The sequence below is a fragment of the Mirounga leonina genome, unplaced genomic scaffold (assembly GCF_011800145.1).
Source record: "Mirounga leonina isolate KUSES-001 unplaced genomic scaffold, KU_Mleo_1.0 Mir_170, whole genome shotgun sequence".
NCBI lineage: Eukaryota > Metazoa > Chordata > Mammalia > Carnivora > Phocidae > Mirounga > Mirounga leonina.
The window spans coordinates 37432007-37451901 of record NW_023270433.1 but is presented as its reverse complement, the minus strand read 5'-3'; the positions used below and the strand labels follow the sequence as shown (position 1 = coordinate 37451901).

Sequence of the window (19895 nt, the reverse complement as noted above, 5' to 3'; positions counted from 1 at the left end):
GCTACAATTACCGGGGGGTATCATTGCTGAAACATGACTGTACTGACCACTGTTCCATTCCTGCTCCACATGGCAAGCACCCCTGGACAGACACCCCAGGCCTGCCACTCTTCTTGTTCAACCTATGATGGGGTGGGTGTGGCAGGCATGTAGTCCTGGAATGCCGATGGTTAGATACTTGACTTTTTTATCTTTTCTGCAGGTCTTTACTCACTGACTTACTCTGTCATGTGGCTGAGCATATGAATCTAATGACTTACATTTGGGCTGGGTGATAGAAACATACACTTCAACTTCACACCAGAGTCAGGTTCACCAATCCACCTTTTACCAAAGTTTACTTTGGGTATCAGGAGCTTGTCTACCTATGAAACAAGTGGTAATTGTCTCTCTATTATTCCTTATGTGTGTTCCCCATTGGTCAGAATCAGAAAAAGGAGAGGTGAAGAGCAACCTGAACATCTAACAATTGAGAGTTCTCAAAAACCAGGTTCTGAAAATATCCTCCATCAACATTAGAATGGCCCCAAGTCAAGGGCACATAAGGAAACCCCTCCTGAGATATTTTAAAAGAAATACGGCATATTAAAAGAACGATCATTTGTGCCTTGCTTTATAGTCCGCAATATGCTTTTTATACACATATAAGAAGTCAGTGAAGGGCGCCTGGGTGGCCCTGAGGGTTAAGCATCTGCTTTCAGTTCAAGTCATGATCCCAGGGCCCTGGGATCAAGCCCCTCGTCAGGCTCCGTGCTGGGCAGTGTTTGCTTCTCCCTCTCCCTCTGTCCCTCCCCCATACTCGTGCTCTCGCTCTCACTCTCTCTCAAATAAATAAATAAAATCTTAAAAAAAAAAAAAAAAAGAAGTCAGTGATGCTTTGGTTTGCTGAGCCTGGAAAGCTACAGAGCCCCTTGCAAAGGTAAAGAACTAGGAGTTAGTCAGTCTGTGGCTGCCGGATATGCAGGCTACTTTGTATCTCAGAAATGAGTTTCAATATCAGGAGTATTCTGCAAAACTGCAAATGTCCTCCCAACCTAGTGTCTCCTAACCAATGTAAACTGTTGCTGGCCCAGTGCCTCCCCATGTATTTCCTTTCTTTATTTTAAGAGGGAAACAAAGTTGAACACATTGCCCCATCAGTCTTGGAAGTAAAAAAAGAGGGGAAAAAGCAATGTGCCTACTCCCCTAACTTCTCCTGAATCTAAAGTCAGCTATACAGGGTAAGGGAGAATGGCAGGGATTAGAAAGAAACTAAATTACTGAGGGAAAATGCAATCATGATTTTTGCAAACTGATTAAGTTTCTCACACAACCTGTTCACAAAATAAGGCCTTAGATGTGTCAAAAATAACGAAGGCTTTTTAAATAATAACTATTGTACTTTTGCTGCAATCAATGTTCTAGTTTTTTAAACATTTGTGATATTAATTCTATCAAGCTCTGTTACATTAGTCACCACCCCAGTCTTCTAGTCCTAAATGTACCCTGATTTATCATTTTCTGTGATGGGTTAAATATGAGATAAAATATAATATGAATCCATGCAAAGCAAGTACTTGTGTACCAACTCTGAGACATGACTGGTAAAGGCTAACTGAAGCATTGTGTTTAGAAGGATTCTGAGGCTTATTAGGCTCAGAGGAAAAAGTGCCAATAAAAAAATCCTTGGATGTGAACAAGGTCCATAGCACATATTTTCCACCATTGATAGAAATAAAGTCTTATCCGTAAGTCCAAAAGGCCAATTCACAAGGACATAGGTAGGGAGGTCTAGTGTCATAATAATAATATATACGAAGCCGATTTGGAGTCTGAACTGACCACAAGCTTAACACGAGCCTACAACATGAAGGCACCATCTGGGGTGGCACGGATGGAGGCATCCCACCCAGAGTCAGGCAGGTGTGTTCTGCTCTGCCCTGGCAGGATCATGACAGGAGTGATAGGCTCCATTCCAGGAGCCACACTTGGAAAGAAATGTTAGTCAGCAGTCAGCAGGCTGGAAAGTGGCCATTCAATAAAGGGCTTTGGATTCTGTGTTTTATGAAGAAAAACAAGGTTGTTCAACCTGGTAAAGAGAAAACTTAGAGGGGGCGCCTGGGTGGCTCAGTCATTAAGCGTCTGCCTTCGGCTCAGGTCATGATCCCAGGGTCCTGGGATCGAGTCCCACATCGGGCTCCCTGCTCGGCGGGGTCCTGCTTCTCCCTCTCCCATTCCCCCTGCTTGTGTTCCTGCTCTCGCTATTTCTCTCTCTGTCAAATAAATAAATAAAATCTTTAAAAAAAAAAAAAAAGAAAGAAAGAAAACTTAGAGGAATCCTGATACCCATCCTTCCCAGAAATCCAGCATGCTGCTGCCCCCAAAGTAGACCCCTTGAGGTCTTCGGCACCGCTAATTTATCTAATTCAGCAACCCGCATGAGCTCTCTGCTGTATTTACCTGTCTGCCACTACTGTGGTATGCCTGCTGCACCCAGATGTCAAACTAGCAGGCTGGGATCAGTTAGCAATTGTAATTAAAACTGAATGTAATTAATAACATAATAGTGAGATATTCTTGTTTAGTTTCCTGAAGTTGGAAGATGATGATATTCCTGACAAAAGATAATAAATATAAATAAACCTCCAAAATTCAGATGAGCATTTTGAGTCATATCCAAATAACTATTTACCAAGCCATTGTCACCAAGTGGAAATTCACTGGCCCACACACATGTAGGATAATTATCTTAATTAATGATCTTCTGGCCCACTATCAATAGACTTAGATGCCCCTGCTGTCTTTAAATGCTTAAAATACAGATAGCTGATGATTGTACAATAATTTGAATGTACTTAATACCACTGAGCTGTAACCTTACAAATGGTTAAAATGATAAATTTTATGTCATGTATATTTTACCACAATAAAGAAAAATGTTTTAAAAAAATAGCATGGTGTAGTGGTAAAAGTATAGGCTTTTGAGTCAGCTGGAAAGGAGCATAAATTCTGACTGGGTCACTTACTGGTTCTGTGACCTCAAGCAAGTTGATAAACCTCTCTAAATCCCAGTCCTCTGCAAAATGGAGTGATAATGCCTACCCATCAAATGAGGTAAATAGTTGGAGGTAAGGAGTAGGAATGACACATAGAAGCCACCTCAGTGGCTCAGTGGGTTAAGGGTCCAGCTCCTGATTTCGGTTCAGGTCATGATCTCAGGGTTCTGGGATCGAGCCCCACGTCAGGCTCTGCACTCAGCAGGGAGTCTGCTTAAGGATTCTCTCTCCCTCTCCGTCTGCTCCTCCCCCTGCTCGCTCTCTCTCTCAAAATAAATAAATTTAAAAAGAAACAAAGAAAGGAAGGAAGGAAGGAAGGAAGGCAGGCAGGCAGGCAGGCAAGCACCCAGGGGATGATATGGCAGCTGAGAATGGATTAGACTCAGCATAAGGACCAGTGGGTTGAAGTTTCAGGAAGACCCACTGGCATTCAGGATAAGGAAGATTTGCTAACTTAAGAGTTTCTGACAATGGAAGAGGCACCTCCACAGAAAGACCATAGCTCTGCAAAACCATAGCCCTGAAAACCACAGCTATGGAGAAATGATAACCCAAGAACCAGAGGTTCAAAAACAATGGTTCACTTCCCAAGAATGAGGCTTCTAATCCATTCCATAGGATGAAAGGGCCACCTGTTAGCAGCAGACAACCACTGTATAAAACTCAATTATCAGTGAAGGAAGATAGAATTATTCAATAAATTGCACTGGAACAATAAATTAGTTGTATGATAAAAATTATATTACATCCTCACCTCACTCTATTTACTAAATTAATTTTAGTTAATCCATTGTAAAAACTGAAAATGACATAAATTTTTTTATAAAGATTTTATTTATTTATTTGTCAGAGAGAGTGAGCAAGAGAGAGAGCGCACAAGAAGGGGGAGCAGCAGGCAGAGGAAGAAGCAGGCTTCCCGCTGAGCAAGGAGCCCGACGTGGGGCTTGATCCCATCATGACCTGAGCCGAAGGCAGACGCTTAACCAACTGAGTCACCCAGGTGCCCCAGAAAATGACATAAATTTTTAGAAAGGAGTTTAAAAGTTTGGGATAAATTCACAAAACAATGGATAAACTCAAAAGGAAAATATTTACAGATTTGTCTGCATTAAAAGATGAAACTGCCTAACTCATTTGATCCTCCTGGGAAGATCCAATTAGATTAATATGTATTAAAATGTTTTTACACACCACACAGTGGAATAATTTTAAAATATTTAGGGTCAGAGTGCCTGGGTGGCTCAGTGGGTTAAGCGTCTGCCTTCAGCTCAGGTCATGATCCCAGGGTCCTGGGATCGAGTCCCACATGGGACTCCCTGCTCAGCGGGAGCCTGCTTCTCCCTCTCCCTCTGCCTGATTGTACTCTCTCTCTTTCTCTCTGTCAAATAAATAAATAAAAGCTTTAAAAAATTTAGAATCACTGACCGGAGGATATACTCTATTCATTTGGTGATCCCAATTCAAATTCTATCTTTATCCCAATTTTCATTGGAGCATACTAGGTTCATGTTTTAATTTCTTTGATTTTCTATTATTTTTTCATATCAAAGAACAAAAATATTCTTCCTTGCTACTATTTTTTTTATTATTAACATATAATGTATTATTTGTTTCAGGGGTACAGGTCTGTGATTCATCAGTCTTACACAATTCACAGTGCTCACCATAGCACATACCCTCCTCAATGTTCATCCCCCAGCCACCCCACCCCTCCCACCCCCCTCCACTCAGCGACCCTCAGTTTGTTTCCTGAGATTAAGGGTCTCTTATGGTTTGTCTCCGTCTCTGGTTTCATCTTGTTTCATTTTTCCCGCCTTTCCCCTATGATCTGCTGCCTTGTTTCTCAAATTCCACATATCAGTGAGATCATATGATACTTGTCTTTTTCTGATTGACTTATTTCGCTTAGCATAATACCCTCTAGTTCCATCCACATCGTGCCAAATGGCAAGATTTCTTTTTTTTTTTTTGATGGCTGCAAAAGCCTTACTACTATTGTTTTAATGTCCCTGGATATTCTCATCTGTTGATCTTTCCAAAGGGAATTGAGAATCCTTTGTTAGCATGGTCCTGAGGCTTCTGAGGCAGGGCCCAGGCAATGGGAGAACAAGGCACCTTCTACCCTCTCTCAGGCAAGCAGCACTGCCCTCCAATGTGAGGTGAAGCAAAAGCAGTCCATGAATGGGTTTTCTCAACCCAACTGCACTGTTTCTACAACTTCTGGAAATCTGTATTTTCAGAAGCTTCTTTCATGTCAAGCAGAATCTCGCTGAACCCGTTCTAGCTAAACCTATCTTAGACCTGTTAGAATAGGTTGGATGATTATGATAAGTGCTGGGCTTTCTGAGAAATATTACTACTTAATCATAATGCCTGTGACACTTGTAGCAGACAAGCTCAAAATTACTTAGAAATCTTAAGGGGAAAAAATTGTCAGAGAGGTAACTTTTAGGTGAATGGTTTCACATAAAAGCCTAACTGCCGGCGCCTGGGTGGCTCAGATGGTTGGGCGTCTGCCTTCGGCTCAGGTCATGATCTCAGGGTCCTGGGATCAAGTCCCGCATCGGGGCTTCCTGCTCCTTGGGAGCCTGCTTCTCCCTCTGCCTCTCTCTCTCTCTCTCTGTCTCTCATGAATAAATAAATAAAATCTTAAAAAAAAAGCCTAACTGCCTTATTTGGGGGTAAAAAAAATATTTTTAATTGAATAGACTTCCTCCCCAATAACTGATAGAATATTGACCAAATAAAATAGTCTCTATAGCAGATTTAAATCATACCAAAAACTGTGAATTTGTGTTTTCAGTATTCATCCTTTTGTTTCTTAGGTATTTTCTTGAGAAGCTGGGTAAAGATGCATCAAGGGGTGTTAATCAGATGCCATTAAACCATTATAATGGAAAGTTAGAAGGAAGTGTAGTAGGGGCTCTACTAAGTAATCTACCATCATGTGGCCTAGAAATCCAGATATTTTCTAAGTTAAATTTGTGCTACTTTTAATCAGTATTGGGAAAAGTCTGGCTTAATAGTAAAGGAATGTGCTTAGAATCCAACAAACTTGGGTTCTAATCCTGGCTCCATTTTATACTATTTAAAAGCTCTAGGCAAGTTTATTTTACAGCTCTGTGTCTCAGTTTCTTTGTAGATAATGCAGAGAAAATAAAACTGACATTATAGCATTCGAGATTAGGGGTAGTGCATTTAAAGGGCCTTGTACAATAGTTGGCACAAGATGGATCCCTAATAAATATTAGTTATTAATGCCATCAATAATACTGAATAGTCTGTGTTTCCTTATTATTCTAGTCTAAGAGCTCACCTAGAAGAAAGTAAGAGGATATCAACTATGCCGAGTGGAGAGAAAAGATTATAAATGATTCTCCTAGTGTATAGCGTTTCTGCCAAGGAAATCAAGTTCTTGCCTCTGGCTTGAGTAGCATCCAAGGAGCCCACTGGCTGCAGTACAATAATGGGTGCATGTCCCTGCCTGGTACTGAACACACACTCGGAAGCCAGCCTACTAGATCCCACTCTGAGAACCAAGAGCAACTGCATAAATGTCCCTGGGGCCCCAGGGACCATGGGACTCCCTGGCCACCACTGACCCAGGCTCCCCATCATGATCCAGCAAGCCACATCTGAGTGTAAGAAACAGAACAGTGACATCAGTTTGTGCAACCAACAAAGGGAACAAGCCAATCAGCAGACACTCATTGAACAAGTATCCTTAATAATAATAGCTACCATTGATTTGCCAGACACTCCTCCTGGTACTTTACAGGCCCATTCTTATTTAAGTATCAAATAACCCTGTGAGATAGGTATTGATATCATCATTTTACAGAGGAGGAAACAAGCCTCAGAGAAATTCATTGTAACTTGCCCAACATCCCATAGCTGGTAAGAGTCAGAGATAGGATTCCAATCCAGATCTGCATGGCTACAAAACTCAGTGTCATCCTACCATACCATGCTGACTCTCTAAGAGCCCAGAGTTCTTCATGGGCTTCAGAACCTGACTCACAGACTCTAATCTGGAAGGAACCTTAAAGATTACACCAGTTATTAAGCTGTTGCCTCTCAGCTCCAAGCCCACCCTTCCACATTTGGCTTTGTGATGCTAGGGCGAGACCCTGCACACCCCATTTCCCCATTGCCAGCTGCTTCCTGTGAGGCTTTTCCAGTGGAGGTTGGGGGAACAGTGTGCTAGAGTAAGACCTAAAAAAGGGAGAGGTGGCCTGCTACTTCCTGCCTGCTTCCCATTAGGTCAGCAGGGCCCCAGCAGTGTTTCTTCTTTACCCTGACCTCAGCAGCTTGTTCCTATAGCACAGAGATTCTGTTTGCAATTTTCTCAGCACCAGCCACATTGTACCATCCTCCCCTCCCTTTCCCAGAGATACCAGCACCTACTGGTTCCGAGAAGCATGTATAACAGTCTTAGCTTCTTCCCTCTGTTCCCCCAGTCCTAAGTGTGATAGCTGCCTTCTGCAGTTACTACCTCTGTGTTCCCTGTCTGCCTTTCCAGTTCTCTACTATCTGGTTAAGAACTGTTTATAGTAATTTCTCTGTTAAAATAACTGGCATGGTTTCTATCTCCTGACTGGACCCTGACTGACATAAAGAATCATCTACTCTAATGCTTTTTGAATAAGGAAACTAGGCCCAAAGAATTGAGGTGACTTGCCTAAGTTTGCCCAGCTAGTTAGTACTAGAATTCATAATAATGTTGCTGCCATTTATACACTTAGAAAATACTACACCCCAATGAAGTACTTAGACCATCAGCCTTATAAAACAAATGTGAAAACTGAAGTTCAGAAGTTTTGTGATTTCGCTCATGTCATTCACCTAATGAGCAACAGAGGCACAATTTGAACTGAATTAGCCTCAGTGCCCAATCAGGGCTCTTCACCACTATTCTGTGCTTGGCATCTTTTCTCCCCTTACTAAGAGATGCAGACATGTAAATGTCTCTGCATCTTCAAGGACTGGCGGAGCTTCTAGCTGTGACCACTCACTCTACTCCTAGAACTGCTCACTTGACGTCAGTAATCTTTTCTTAGCCCTCCTGGCACAGAATAAAAATCTAAATATCATTCCATCTACTAACACTTCTTAACCAAGTCCCCAAACCAAAAGGGAAGAAAACAGCGTTTATATCATATCACTTGTCTCCCAAGCTATCCAGGAATCTTCAGGATGACTGAAGCCCCTCTCATAGCCAATCACAATGACTCCAAGTCCTGGCTGACTCACAGACAAAACCAGAGGAGGATTAGTTGGCAATAAGGAAGGAGGTAAGATCGCAGTTATGAAACCTATAAATACCTTTCATAACCCTGCTGCAGACCGGGCTGCAAAATGAGGGAGCTCTGATATGCTATTTACCAGTTATCAAAAAAGTTGTACTTCAGAAATATCAGTAAGTCTCTCTCTATTATCTCCTGACAGGTGGAGCCCAATTAGGAGCTTCCAAGGAGCTGGGTTTGGAGTCTAGCCACTCCCTGGACTGGGAGTTCTGCTGATCACAGCTAGACTACAGTCAGTTAATCACAAAAGTAGATGGCGTGGTTTCCGTGCCAGGGGTGCTGCCAGCTTGCCCAGCTTGCTGTCTACTAATGATTCAACCTAGATGACCAGCAACTCTTGTTAGGCTCAATACCCTTGTTTGTAGGAAGCATCCTCAGAAAAATTCATCTTCATTCAAGCCCAGAATGGAGGTTAAGGCAGGAGGCCTCAGAGCATGCAGGAAGCGTTGCTACCATACCAGGGTTGAAACTACCCACAAATACAGGAGTAGAAAACATAATGAGGACAAGCCATGGGCCTTTCCATGTGTCCTGAGCTTTGGCAGTCAGTTCCATGAAGCCCTTGAAAGTTGTGCTGCTTTATATTCAATATCCATTTATGGAGCACTAACTAGAAACCAGGTACTGACAGGATTGTTTTGTTTAATTCAACAAACATCTGCTGAGCACCTACAACGTACAAGGGCCTTACCAAAGAGGAAAGACTCATGCCTAAAGGCAGCCTTCTGGGCTGTGTGTTACCTCTACTCTGTTCAGTATCCTTGTTTTCACAGATTTCTCAATGCCTACAGCAGGAGCAGTCTGGTTTACTAGGAAGAGCAATAGACCAGGAGCCAGAAGGTTTAAGTCTAGGCTCTGATGCGTACCCCCTATAAAATTTAGGCAAATCACTTAACTACCCCTCAGTTTTCTCATGTGCCAAAAGGAATCTGACAGGTTAAGATGCAGTGAAATGAATCTATTATTGAAATTTGAGGGCAGAATGGAAAAAAATGTATTTTAGTCCTATTTAGTTTAACCATTATAGCAGACAAATGAAATTCCCTGATTAAAAAAGACATGAGGTCTACACAGCAAAGGAAACCATCAACAAAATGAAGAGGCAAAACTACTGAATGGGAAAAAATATTTGCAAGTCATATATCTGATAAGAGATAAATATCCAAAACATATAAGACACTCATACAACTGAATAGCAAAAGCACAAACAATCCACTTAAAATTGGGCAGAAGATCTAAATAGACATTTTTCCAAAGACGTACAGATGGCCAATAGGTAGATGAAAAGATGATCACTAATCATCAGGGAAATACAAATCAAAACCACAATGAGATACGACCTCATACCAGTCAGAACAGCTAGTATCAAAAGGCCAAGAAATAAGTGTTGGCAAGGATGTGGAGAAAAAGGAACCCTTGAGAACTGTTGGTGGAAACGTAAATTGGTGCAAATGTAAACTGGTGTGGCCGCTATGGAAATAGTATGGATGTTCCTCAAAAAATTAAAAAGAGAACTACCCTATGATCTGGCAATTCCATTTCTCAGTATTTATCCAAAGAAAATGAAAAACACTAACTCAAAAAAATATTGGCACCTCCGTGTTCATTGCAGTATTATTTACAATAGCCCAGATATGGAAACAATCTAAGTGTCCATTAGTGGATGAATGGATAAAGAAAATTTGGTATACACACATACACACACACACACACACACACGAATATTATTTGGCCATAAAAAAGAAGGAAATTTTACCATTTGCAACAATGTGAATGAACCTCAAGGACATTATGCTAAGTGAAATAAATCAGACAGGGAAAGATATAGTATTGTATTGTATTGTACTATATATTGTATAGTATAGTATTTAAGTGTATAAAATATAGTATTGTATGATCTTACTTATATGTGGTATCTAAAAAAACAAAAAACAAAAAAACACAAGCTCATAGATATAGAGAACAGATTAGTGGTTGCCAGAGACAGTAAGTAGGGGATAGGAGAAAGGAATGAAGGGGTCAAAAGACACAAACTTCCAATTATAAAATAAGTAAGTCACAGGGATGTAATATACAGCATGGTGACTATAGTTAATAATAGTGTATTGCATATTTGAAAGTTGCTAAGAGAGTAGGTTTTAAAAGAAAAAAAAATTTTGTAACTAGCCAGGTGATGAATGCTAAACTTGCAGTGATCATTTTGTAATATACAGAAATATCAAATCATTGTGTTGTACACCTGAAATTAATATGTTATATGTCAATTACATGATAGATAGATAAAAAAGAAAAGTAAAACAAACACCAGAAATGAAAAAGAGGACATAACTCCAGAGAAAGTAGATATTAAAAATCATCAGAAATATATAACTTTATGCCAATATATTTTAAAATGACACTTCTATAAAAATATTACTTACCAAAACTGATTTAAGGGAAAAAAAATTTAAACCTAAATAAACCAATAACCATTAACAAAAAAATAGGGGAAAACTGAAAGATAAAATCACCCCCAGGAAAATGTGGCCACACATAGATTTATTTTCAAGGCTGCTGTAGCTTATTTTTTTTTTTTTTTTTTTTTGGTGTCCACTTCATTGAGTGGCCAGCCCCAACATGCAGAATAGCCCTCACCCTCACCCCTCCAGAATCATGAATCTCAGCACTGGAAGGGCCCTCTGCCCATCTCATCCAGTCTCTTGCTCCCACAGGACTCAGTCACCAACATCCTGGTTGAAGCCTTCCAGTCTTTGCTTGAATTAATACATGCAAGGGTGACCACTCATTGTTTATCAATGTGCCACTCCATTTCTGCTCAGCTCTATAAATAGAAAACATGGTACCCAAAACCTTTCCCTATATTTACCTCTCAGTGGTCCTAGTTCAGCCCCTCTGAGGCTACCTGACTTACCTAACCCCTGTTCTCCAGGGTGCTCTTTTTTTTTTAAGATTTATTTATCTATTTAGAGAGAGAGCATTTGAGCATGAATGGGAGAAGGGGCAGAGGGAGAGAATCTTCAAGCAGACTCCCCACTGCACAGGGAGCCGGTCTCAGGGGTTGATCTCATGACACATGAGATCATGACCTGAGCTGAAACCAAGAGTCAGAGGCTTAACCAACGGAGGCACCCAGGCGCCCCTCTAGGGCACTCTTGGACACCCTCATTCTCCTCCTTCACAAGAACTCCTATAAACTGCTTTGAGGTTTAACAAAGCACTTTCCTTACATATCATTAGCAAAATGACATTCCAAAGGGGTGGGGGGAGGAGGGAACCAACACCTTCACATTGCTTGGGCCCTATTAATAGAAATGAGTTCTTTATCCTGTTTATTCAGAAGTTGACATTAGGCATAAAAAATAGGCATGACCTTTTCAGCCAGACTCTAGGCAGAAGACACTAAAAATACATCTATGTCCTCAGGCACATGGTCAGAGCCACTATGAATAACCCTCCATGCTCCCTGGAAATTCAGGCAGGCACCAAGAAGGGGCCTGCAGGGCAATGTGTATGTGGGAACACAGGGGGAGGCCTTTGTCCTCTAAGAGATGAGGCACAGCCCAGAGCAATGGAGACCTTGTCCTTTTCTGAACTATGAGATGGTCCAGAGGAGGAGAAGGAGTGCATTAGGAAAATGGGGGGATTTGGCCATATTATAATCAAACTTCCCTCAGTCTTTGAGAATTATGAGCAAGAACTTGGACTCAAATTAGCTTATGATTAAACTCAGTGTGATAGTACTATTGATTAAAATGAAATATCTGGCTATACTAAGTCCAAGTCACTGTGTGGTAGAAGGAGTTAATCCCATATAAGTATTATCACTTATTAATAACAATAGTAATTACATTTATTGAGCCAGTCACTGTTCTTTAGCTATATTATCTCATTTAATCTATACAACAACCCTATAAAGAGATACCATTACTATCCTCATTTTACAGTTGAGTAGACTAAAGCTAATAGCAAGTAAGTAATTTGACTAAGGTCACACAACTAGTAAATAATTTACTCTGGGTCCATGAGACTTGGATTCCAAGCTCTTAACCAAGAGACAAGAACAGGGGAGCCTGGGTAGTTAAGTTGGTTAAGTGACCAACTCTTGATCTCAGCTCAGGTCTCTATCTCAGGGTCATGAGTTCAAGCCCCGGGTTGGGCTCCACACTGGGCATGGAGCCTACTTTAAAACAAAAAAAAAAAAAAAAGAGAGAGAGAGAGAGAGAGACAAAAACAGAGAAAGAATGAAGCCACCTTCCATAGCCAGTCAGTTATAGAGCCATTCACACCAGACCAGGGTCTCTAGATACCAATCGCTCCTACCTGTAGACTTCTCCTGGAGAAGCAAGCAGGGCAGGCCTCTGACTGATGTGGACTCCCTCGGTTCTCTGGGCTGGGGACTCTGCCACCTGCAATCTAGGCTTTACCTCAGCTGTCTGGTCACATCATCCCTGAATCCCCAGGCTCCCCTGCCCCTGCTGCCACTGGTGTCTGCTTACCTGTGCCTGCTTGACTGAGCACAGGCACTTGTTCCCCAAGCCTGTGCTGAGCCCCTGGACCCTTAAATCCAGCAGGTCTACCAGGGAAAACATGACCCATCTATTCTTGTCAGTCACCTCCTTCCGCCTGCTTGGAAGGTCTTCCACAGCTGACTGCTTCTCCTCACCTGCACTACACTTGCAGGACTCTGGACGCAGTTCTACAGGTTGCACTCCCATGCCTATTTAAAATCTTCAGAGGCAATAAAGCACAGTGGTTATGGCCCACCACACTTCAATTCAGTCTCAGGTCTGCCATATAGGAGATGGGTGACCTTACGCAAGTTTCTTTCTTTTTTTTTTAAGATTTTATTTATTTATTTGACAGAGAGAAAGAGAGCACAAGTAGGGGGAGCAGCAGAGGGAGAGGGAGAAGCAGACTCCCCGCTGAGCAGGGAGCCCGACATGGGACTTGATTCCACGACCCTGAGATCATGACCTGAGCTGAAGGCAGATACTTAACCGACTGAGCCACCCAGGCGCCCTGTTACACAAGTTTCTTAAACTTAGCCTCAATTTTCCTTCTTTTTTTTTCTTTTTTCTTTTTTTTTTTTTAATTGAAGTATAACTGACGTATTAGTGTCAGGTATACAATGTAATGGTTCAATATTTGCATTAGCCTCAATTTTCTTATCCATAAGAGTGGATTTTGAGGATTCAGTGAGGTAGGATACAAAGTGCCTTGAATGTACTTAGTGCTCAGTAAATGTAAGTTCCTGTCTCCAAATTTAAACTTTACTGCCTAACCCAATCCTAACTCAAATATTCCTTGGGTGCCTCCTACCCAGATGCTACCCAAGATGTAGCTCTGAGTCCCTGGTTTGTTTTCAGATCAGAGGGCTTCTCTGAAAACTGATAACTCATCAAATCACACTGAAGCATAAGTATGACTTGCTTTCACAAAGCACTAGAAAGGGAAAGTATCTTCAAGAACAACCCCCTCCCTTTCCCCAGATCACACACCTGGTTAGTAATAGAGCCAGGACTAGAAGCTGGGTTCAAATAATTTCTGTCACTGCCTAAAATGAATTAAAAAGAGATACAGTTTCTTGGCATAGAGATTCCATTTATATGGTTATTTATAATAACTTTGATCCTAGGGATCCCGAAAATTGGGCCATCGAAAAATCCTTTTCTTTCACTTTTGTTGTATTACATTTTCCCGCACAATTAGATTTTGGATAGGTCTGAGGCTCAAATTAATTTGAATTCCCTGCTTTCCTAAGAGCCAACAGTGGAATTTGGTGCCCCAAGAATGGGCTGGGTAGCAGACAGAGCTAGTTAGGAATTCTATTTTGTAGAACATCATCTCTAGGTAACTGGAAAGTTACCAAAGGCTACTTAGACTCACTGTCCCTCAGAGTTAACATTATTTGGCCATTCCTAATTATGATGATTCCCAAACATCATCAGTCACATGCTACCATCACAATTTTTTTAATATCTGGGGCCACTATTATCTACTTCATGTGTTTCTGTAAAAAAGCTTATTTATTTTCTTCAGCTATGTCTAAACAATATCTATGCAATCACAAGCTGATATTCTGGTTAATATTTTTCTAATATGCATTAAAATACGCAACTGTTGGTTTGTTTGTTTTTTTTAATTTCCCATCAGTAATACATAAACCACTACTGGCACATACTGCCTCATGAGATGCACAAATACCTTCCTCAACAGAATAAACATTTGATTAACCAAGGTCCCCTTCACTAGATGGATGATGGCTATTAAGGAGGGCACTTGGGTTGAGCACTGGGGGTTATATGTAAGTGGTGAATCACTAAATTCTACTCCTGAAAACAATATTACACTATATGTTAACTAACTAGAATTTAAATAAAAATTAGGGGAAAAAAACACACCAAAACACCAACATCCCCTTCAATAACTCCAGTGAGGGGACTCACCACTTTCCAAATGTCACCTAAAGATTTAGTTCCCAGCTAAACAGACAGCTCTGGAAGGACACCAGGCAGTACCGAAGTGACCAGTGGTATATTTTGAAATTTTTACTTTTTTTTTTTTTTTTTTCAGAAAGAACCTCTTGAAAGAGAATAAGGCTTTCAGGTCAGAGGTGGTTAGAATTTTAACTCTACCTGAAGTTCCTGAGCAAGTGACAACTTCTGAGCCTCAGTTTCTTCATTCTGCAAGGGGACAATGATACCCATGACACCCCTCTGCTAGGGTTGACCATGGGTTAAAATGCATACATGAAGCATCTAGCACAGCACCTGGCACAAAGTAATCACCTACTAAATATGAGTGCCCTTCCATTTCCACAAGAATATAGATTAAATAACCTGGAAACACTAATGACTTTCCTTGGTAAAAACTGACCCAGTTTATCTCCTAGAGGCACTCCAATCACCCTGTTTTTGCATACGAATTTGGGACAGTATTTTTCTTCCTATTTGGCTGGGAGCCTGTTTATCTTTCTAAACCATAACTAGGGGACATGATCATTCTGAATGTAAAGACAGAATTTCTGACTGAAATGGCAGAGCCCTCACTGTTGGTTTTCTAGGTACAACAGGTTTTCCATAATCCCAAGGGGAAATCTAGTTTGCCTTTGGGGATGTGGGGGGTAGGCCCACTAGGGGTGGGGGGGAGGGGCTCTAACCTGGAGGCACCAACCCTGAATCTGTCTGCTTAAGTCCATAGAATTTCAGCAGAAAAGCATCAACCATCACTGTCAAAGAGCTGGGGCCTTTGAACTAAAGTTACACAGCCCAGAAAAGGTAGGAAAAGTAGAGCTGGAGCGCAGACAGTCCTAATGAGGTGGGTTGGTGGTCAAAACCTCACTTGCATTCATTTCACTCATTATTATTTGACATTAAGGAAATTTTCTGCTGAGCAGAGTAACCTTGACATGTGATTTCCTGTGCTCTCTGGGTATACGCAGAGCATTATAAGAAATAATGATTCCCGGGACGCCTGGGTGGCTCAGTTGGTTAAGCGACTGCCTTCGGCTCAGGTCATGATCTTGGAGTCCCGGGATCGAGTCCCGCATCCGGCTCCCTGCTGGGCAGGGAGTCTGCTTCTCCCTCTGACCCTCCTCCCTCTCATGCTCTCTGTCTCTCATTCTCTCTCTCTCAAATAAATAAATAAAATCTTAAAAAAAAAAAAAAAAAGAAAGAAATAATGATTCCCAAAGAGCCCATCTAATCTGACAATTTTCATCAGCCTCCAAAAGGAAATTTTATCTTTTGTCCATTTCTCCTGGGTTAGTGTTTTTGTTTTTTGTTTTTTTTTTTTAGTGTGTTCCTATAAAAAGAGAGAGAGAACAAGATCTATAACCTTCAACAATGTCCTTGCAAAAGTTAGACGTGTGACATAAATACGATCTTTCACTCATCTTAACCACGACTCAGCATTTCTCAGCAGGTGATTTAAATATTCACTGGCCCAACTCTCCTCTTCGTCTAAATCATGGTAATCTCCAGGCAACCCCTGTGAGTTTAGCCTAAGAACCACAGGCACTAGACTATCAGGACCAAATGGCATGAATCTAGGTAGCCAGTTCCTAATTACTCTAGTCTCAACCAATTTTGAGTCTACATTTGTGAACGTGGGTTATGAGGGACATGGGAATAAAATTCTGATCCTGGCTGTTTACAAACTTTGTGCGATATGAGTGAAATCTACTATCCAACTTTTACCTGAAAACATCTTTTAAAACCACTTTTCAAAAAAAAGATACTGAAAAAACTAAAAAAGAAAAAAAGATTGAAATATGATTGAAATGTTTTATAGTAAAAATTAATCAAAACAGTAAAATTCAGGGATGCCTGGGTGGCTTGGTCAGCTGAGCACCTGACTCTTGATCTCAGCTCAGGTCTTGATCCAGTAGTGAGTTGAACCCCTGCGTTGGGCTCCATATTAAAAAAAAAAAAAACAAACAGTAAAATTCAGCACAAAATCATACTTAATTATTCATCATTAGCAACAGCAAGACTACCAATAAGATGATGGTACTCATTAGCATAGCCAATCACAATGGGTTTAATAAAGATTTAAATTAAAAAGCCATATAAATTTCAGGGCACCTGCATGGCTTAGTCGGTTAAGCGTCTGCCTTTGGCTCAGGTCATGATCCTGGGGTCCTGGAATCCAGCCCCAAGTAGGGCTCCCTGCTCAGTGGGGAGCCTACTTCTCTCTCTCTCTCCCTCTGCCCCTCCCCCTGCTTGTGTGTGCACACTCTCTCTCTCTAATAAATAAATAAATTTTTTTTCTAAAACAGCCATATAAATAAGAACAAAGAGGGGCACCTGGGTGGCTCAGTTGGTTAGGCGACTGCCTTCGGCTCAGGTCATGATCCTGGAGTCCCTGGATCGAGTCCCGCATCGGGCTCCCTGCTCGGCAGGGAGCCTGCTTCTCCCTCTGACCCTCCCCCCTCTCATGCGCTCTCTGTCTCTCTCATTCTCTCTGTCTCAAATAAATAAATAAAATCTTTAAAAATAAATAAATAAATAAATAAATAAGAACAAAGATTTGAGAGCTCAACACAATTTCTTAAATGTCACATGACTTTCTTTCAGATTTATCTTTAATATTGATAGACTGTACATTTCAGCTTCAAAATAAGGAAAAAGATTCTGTTTTCTAGCCCTTCAAAAGCTATTGTTATTCTTCCTCCCTACTCTGCCCCTATTTCTCTATAATCATTCTTTAGCAATCTTCTGAATTCCTTTCCATTCCATTAAAGGCTCCAAGGAACTATTTCTCTCTCACATCCCCCCACACACACTCTGCCTCCATATCAACAAGCTTTATCTATCCATCCCAGGGAGGAAAACATTTGCATCAACAATCCAAAACAATAGAACATGCCAAACCATTGACTTTTAGTATTAGAATATACTATATAGGTTTTGGGGTAACTGAGCCTTCCTAATAATAGTTTCAAAAATAATGTTTAAATGCACTTTATCAATTTTTTCACACCACGTGACAGGAGGAGGAGCCCACATATTAGAGCATGAGATGGTAAGAATTTGAGATTTTAAATTTGCTACAATGGATACACGTAAAGTTGATTTGACAGAGGACCAAAAAAAAAAGCATGAGTAGCCCCAGGGTCTTCCCCAAACCACTCCTCAGTTCCATATAAGGAGGAAGTTACCTTAACTTCCAGATCCATTCCTAGAACTTCATTGCACAAAACCAAGCTAACAGAGGAAGAAAGAAAATTAAAATGTCCAAAAGTCTATGTTGATCTACATAACGAAGAGCTGAGCAAAGAAGGGAGAAGGAAGAGATAAACGACTTTATGTAGGTTCAGCTGGTAAAGCCCCGGGGCAGTAGCTTGTACTGGGGGAGAAGAGAGACTTGGAGCAGCTACATGTTGGGAAGATACTTTGAGAAGGAAAAAGTAGGATTTTTAAGAAGCCCTGCATTTTCAGGAAAGACAGCAAGAATGCTTTAGTTTATTTATAATTATTATTTGCTGGTCTGTTATTCATTGAATGAGATTCCATGCTGCACTGGACCCTGAGATGATTATCCCCTTATCTACATAATATCAAGTGTCAACAAAGATTCAAATTACCAGATTAGTTGGCAACCATGGATATGGATGTGTGTGTATATGTGTGTATTGTTCTTTTAACAAAGCTTGCTCCTCTCCTATTAGATATACTCTGCCTTTTGTAAAATAAGAATAAAAAATACAGAACTCTACATAGTGTGACAAGATAGACTCACTAAAGTTTACTTCTTGAGTCAAGTCGTTGCTTTGGCCAGACCAGGACGTGTGGCCCGCAGCGCCCGCTCTTTGAGCCCCGTCGCTCCCGCCCGCCCGCAGGATGGCCCACAAGCAGGTCTACTACTCGGACAAGTACTTCAATGAGCACGACGAGTACTGGCATGTCATGTTACCCTGAGAACTTTCCAAACAACTCCCGAAAACCCATCTGATGTCTGAAGAGGAGTGGAGGAGACTTGGTGTCCAACAGAGTCTAGGCTGGGTTCATTACATGATTCATGACCCAGAACCACATATTCTTCTCTTTAGACGACCTCTTCCAAAAGAGCAACAAAAATGAGGTCTATCTGGGGATCGTCAATTAAATCTTTTTCAAATTTAATGTATATGTGTATATAAGGTAGTATTCAGTGAATACTTGAAAAATGTACAAATTGTTGATCCATACCTGTGCATGAGCTGTATTCTTCACAGCAACAGAGCTCAGTTAAATGCAACTGCAAATAGGTTACTATAAGGTGTTTAAGATGAAATTTCTTCTAGTGGGTTTTTCTCTTAATATAAGTGCCTGTTTGACTTTACCTGTTACTTTTGTTAAATAAAGTTAGTATGTTGCATTAAAAAAAAAAAAGTTTACTTCTTGAAGCAGATATAGGATTGAGACCTTTTATCTACAATGCCCTCAATGCAGAACGTACTGCATGCCCTGTTCCCTTCACTGAGGCTGAGAGGCAAAGAAGTCCCAGCTGCCAATTCTGCCATCTCCAGCTGCACAGTCCCAGATTACTTTAACTATTATTAATTACCAGCACATCAAACTCATTATCCCATACCAGTGCATCTTAATAGCATGGCTAAGAACCGTAGATATAAACCTATTTGCATTAGGCAACCAAAGAATCCATTTGAAAACCAGAAATTTCTATAGAGACTGACTCCATTGGCCAAAGAAACAATCCCCAAAAAGCAGGGCCAGACAGTGCTAATCAAGCTCAGTGCTGACCTTTCCAAACTCCAAGGCTAGTCTTGCACACCTCTCCAGCCTAAGGGGAATTTAAGGCCCAATACTGTCTTCTCTAAAGTATGGTAGAAAGAGCACTAGACTCACAGAGAACTGGATTCAATCCAAGCTCTGTCATCCTCTTAAGAGGCAACACAGGGTAGGAGGTTGTACAAAGAGATGAACTAGACAGACTGGGTTCAAACCCCAGCTGCCTCACTTACTCTTTTTGTGACCTTGGGCAAAGCACTTCACCCTTTTGTGCCTCATTTTCCTCACCTATAAAAAAAGGATAATAATATTCACTTATC

At 41.0% G+C, this 19895-nt stretch overlaps 1 pseudogene; it reads left to right on the top strand.

Moving 5' to 3' along the window:
- Positions 1-18408: 18408 nt before the first annotated feature.
- On the top strand, positions 18409-19201 carry LOC118018228 (annotated as a pseudogene).
- Positions 19202-19895: the final 694 nt, after the last annotated feature.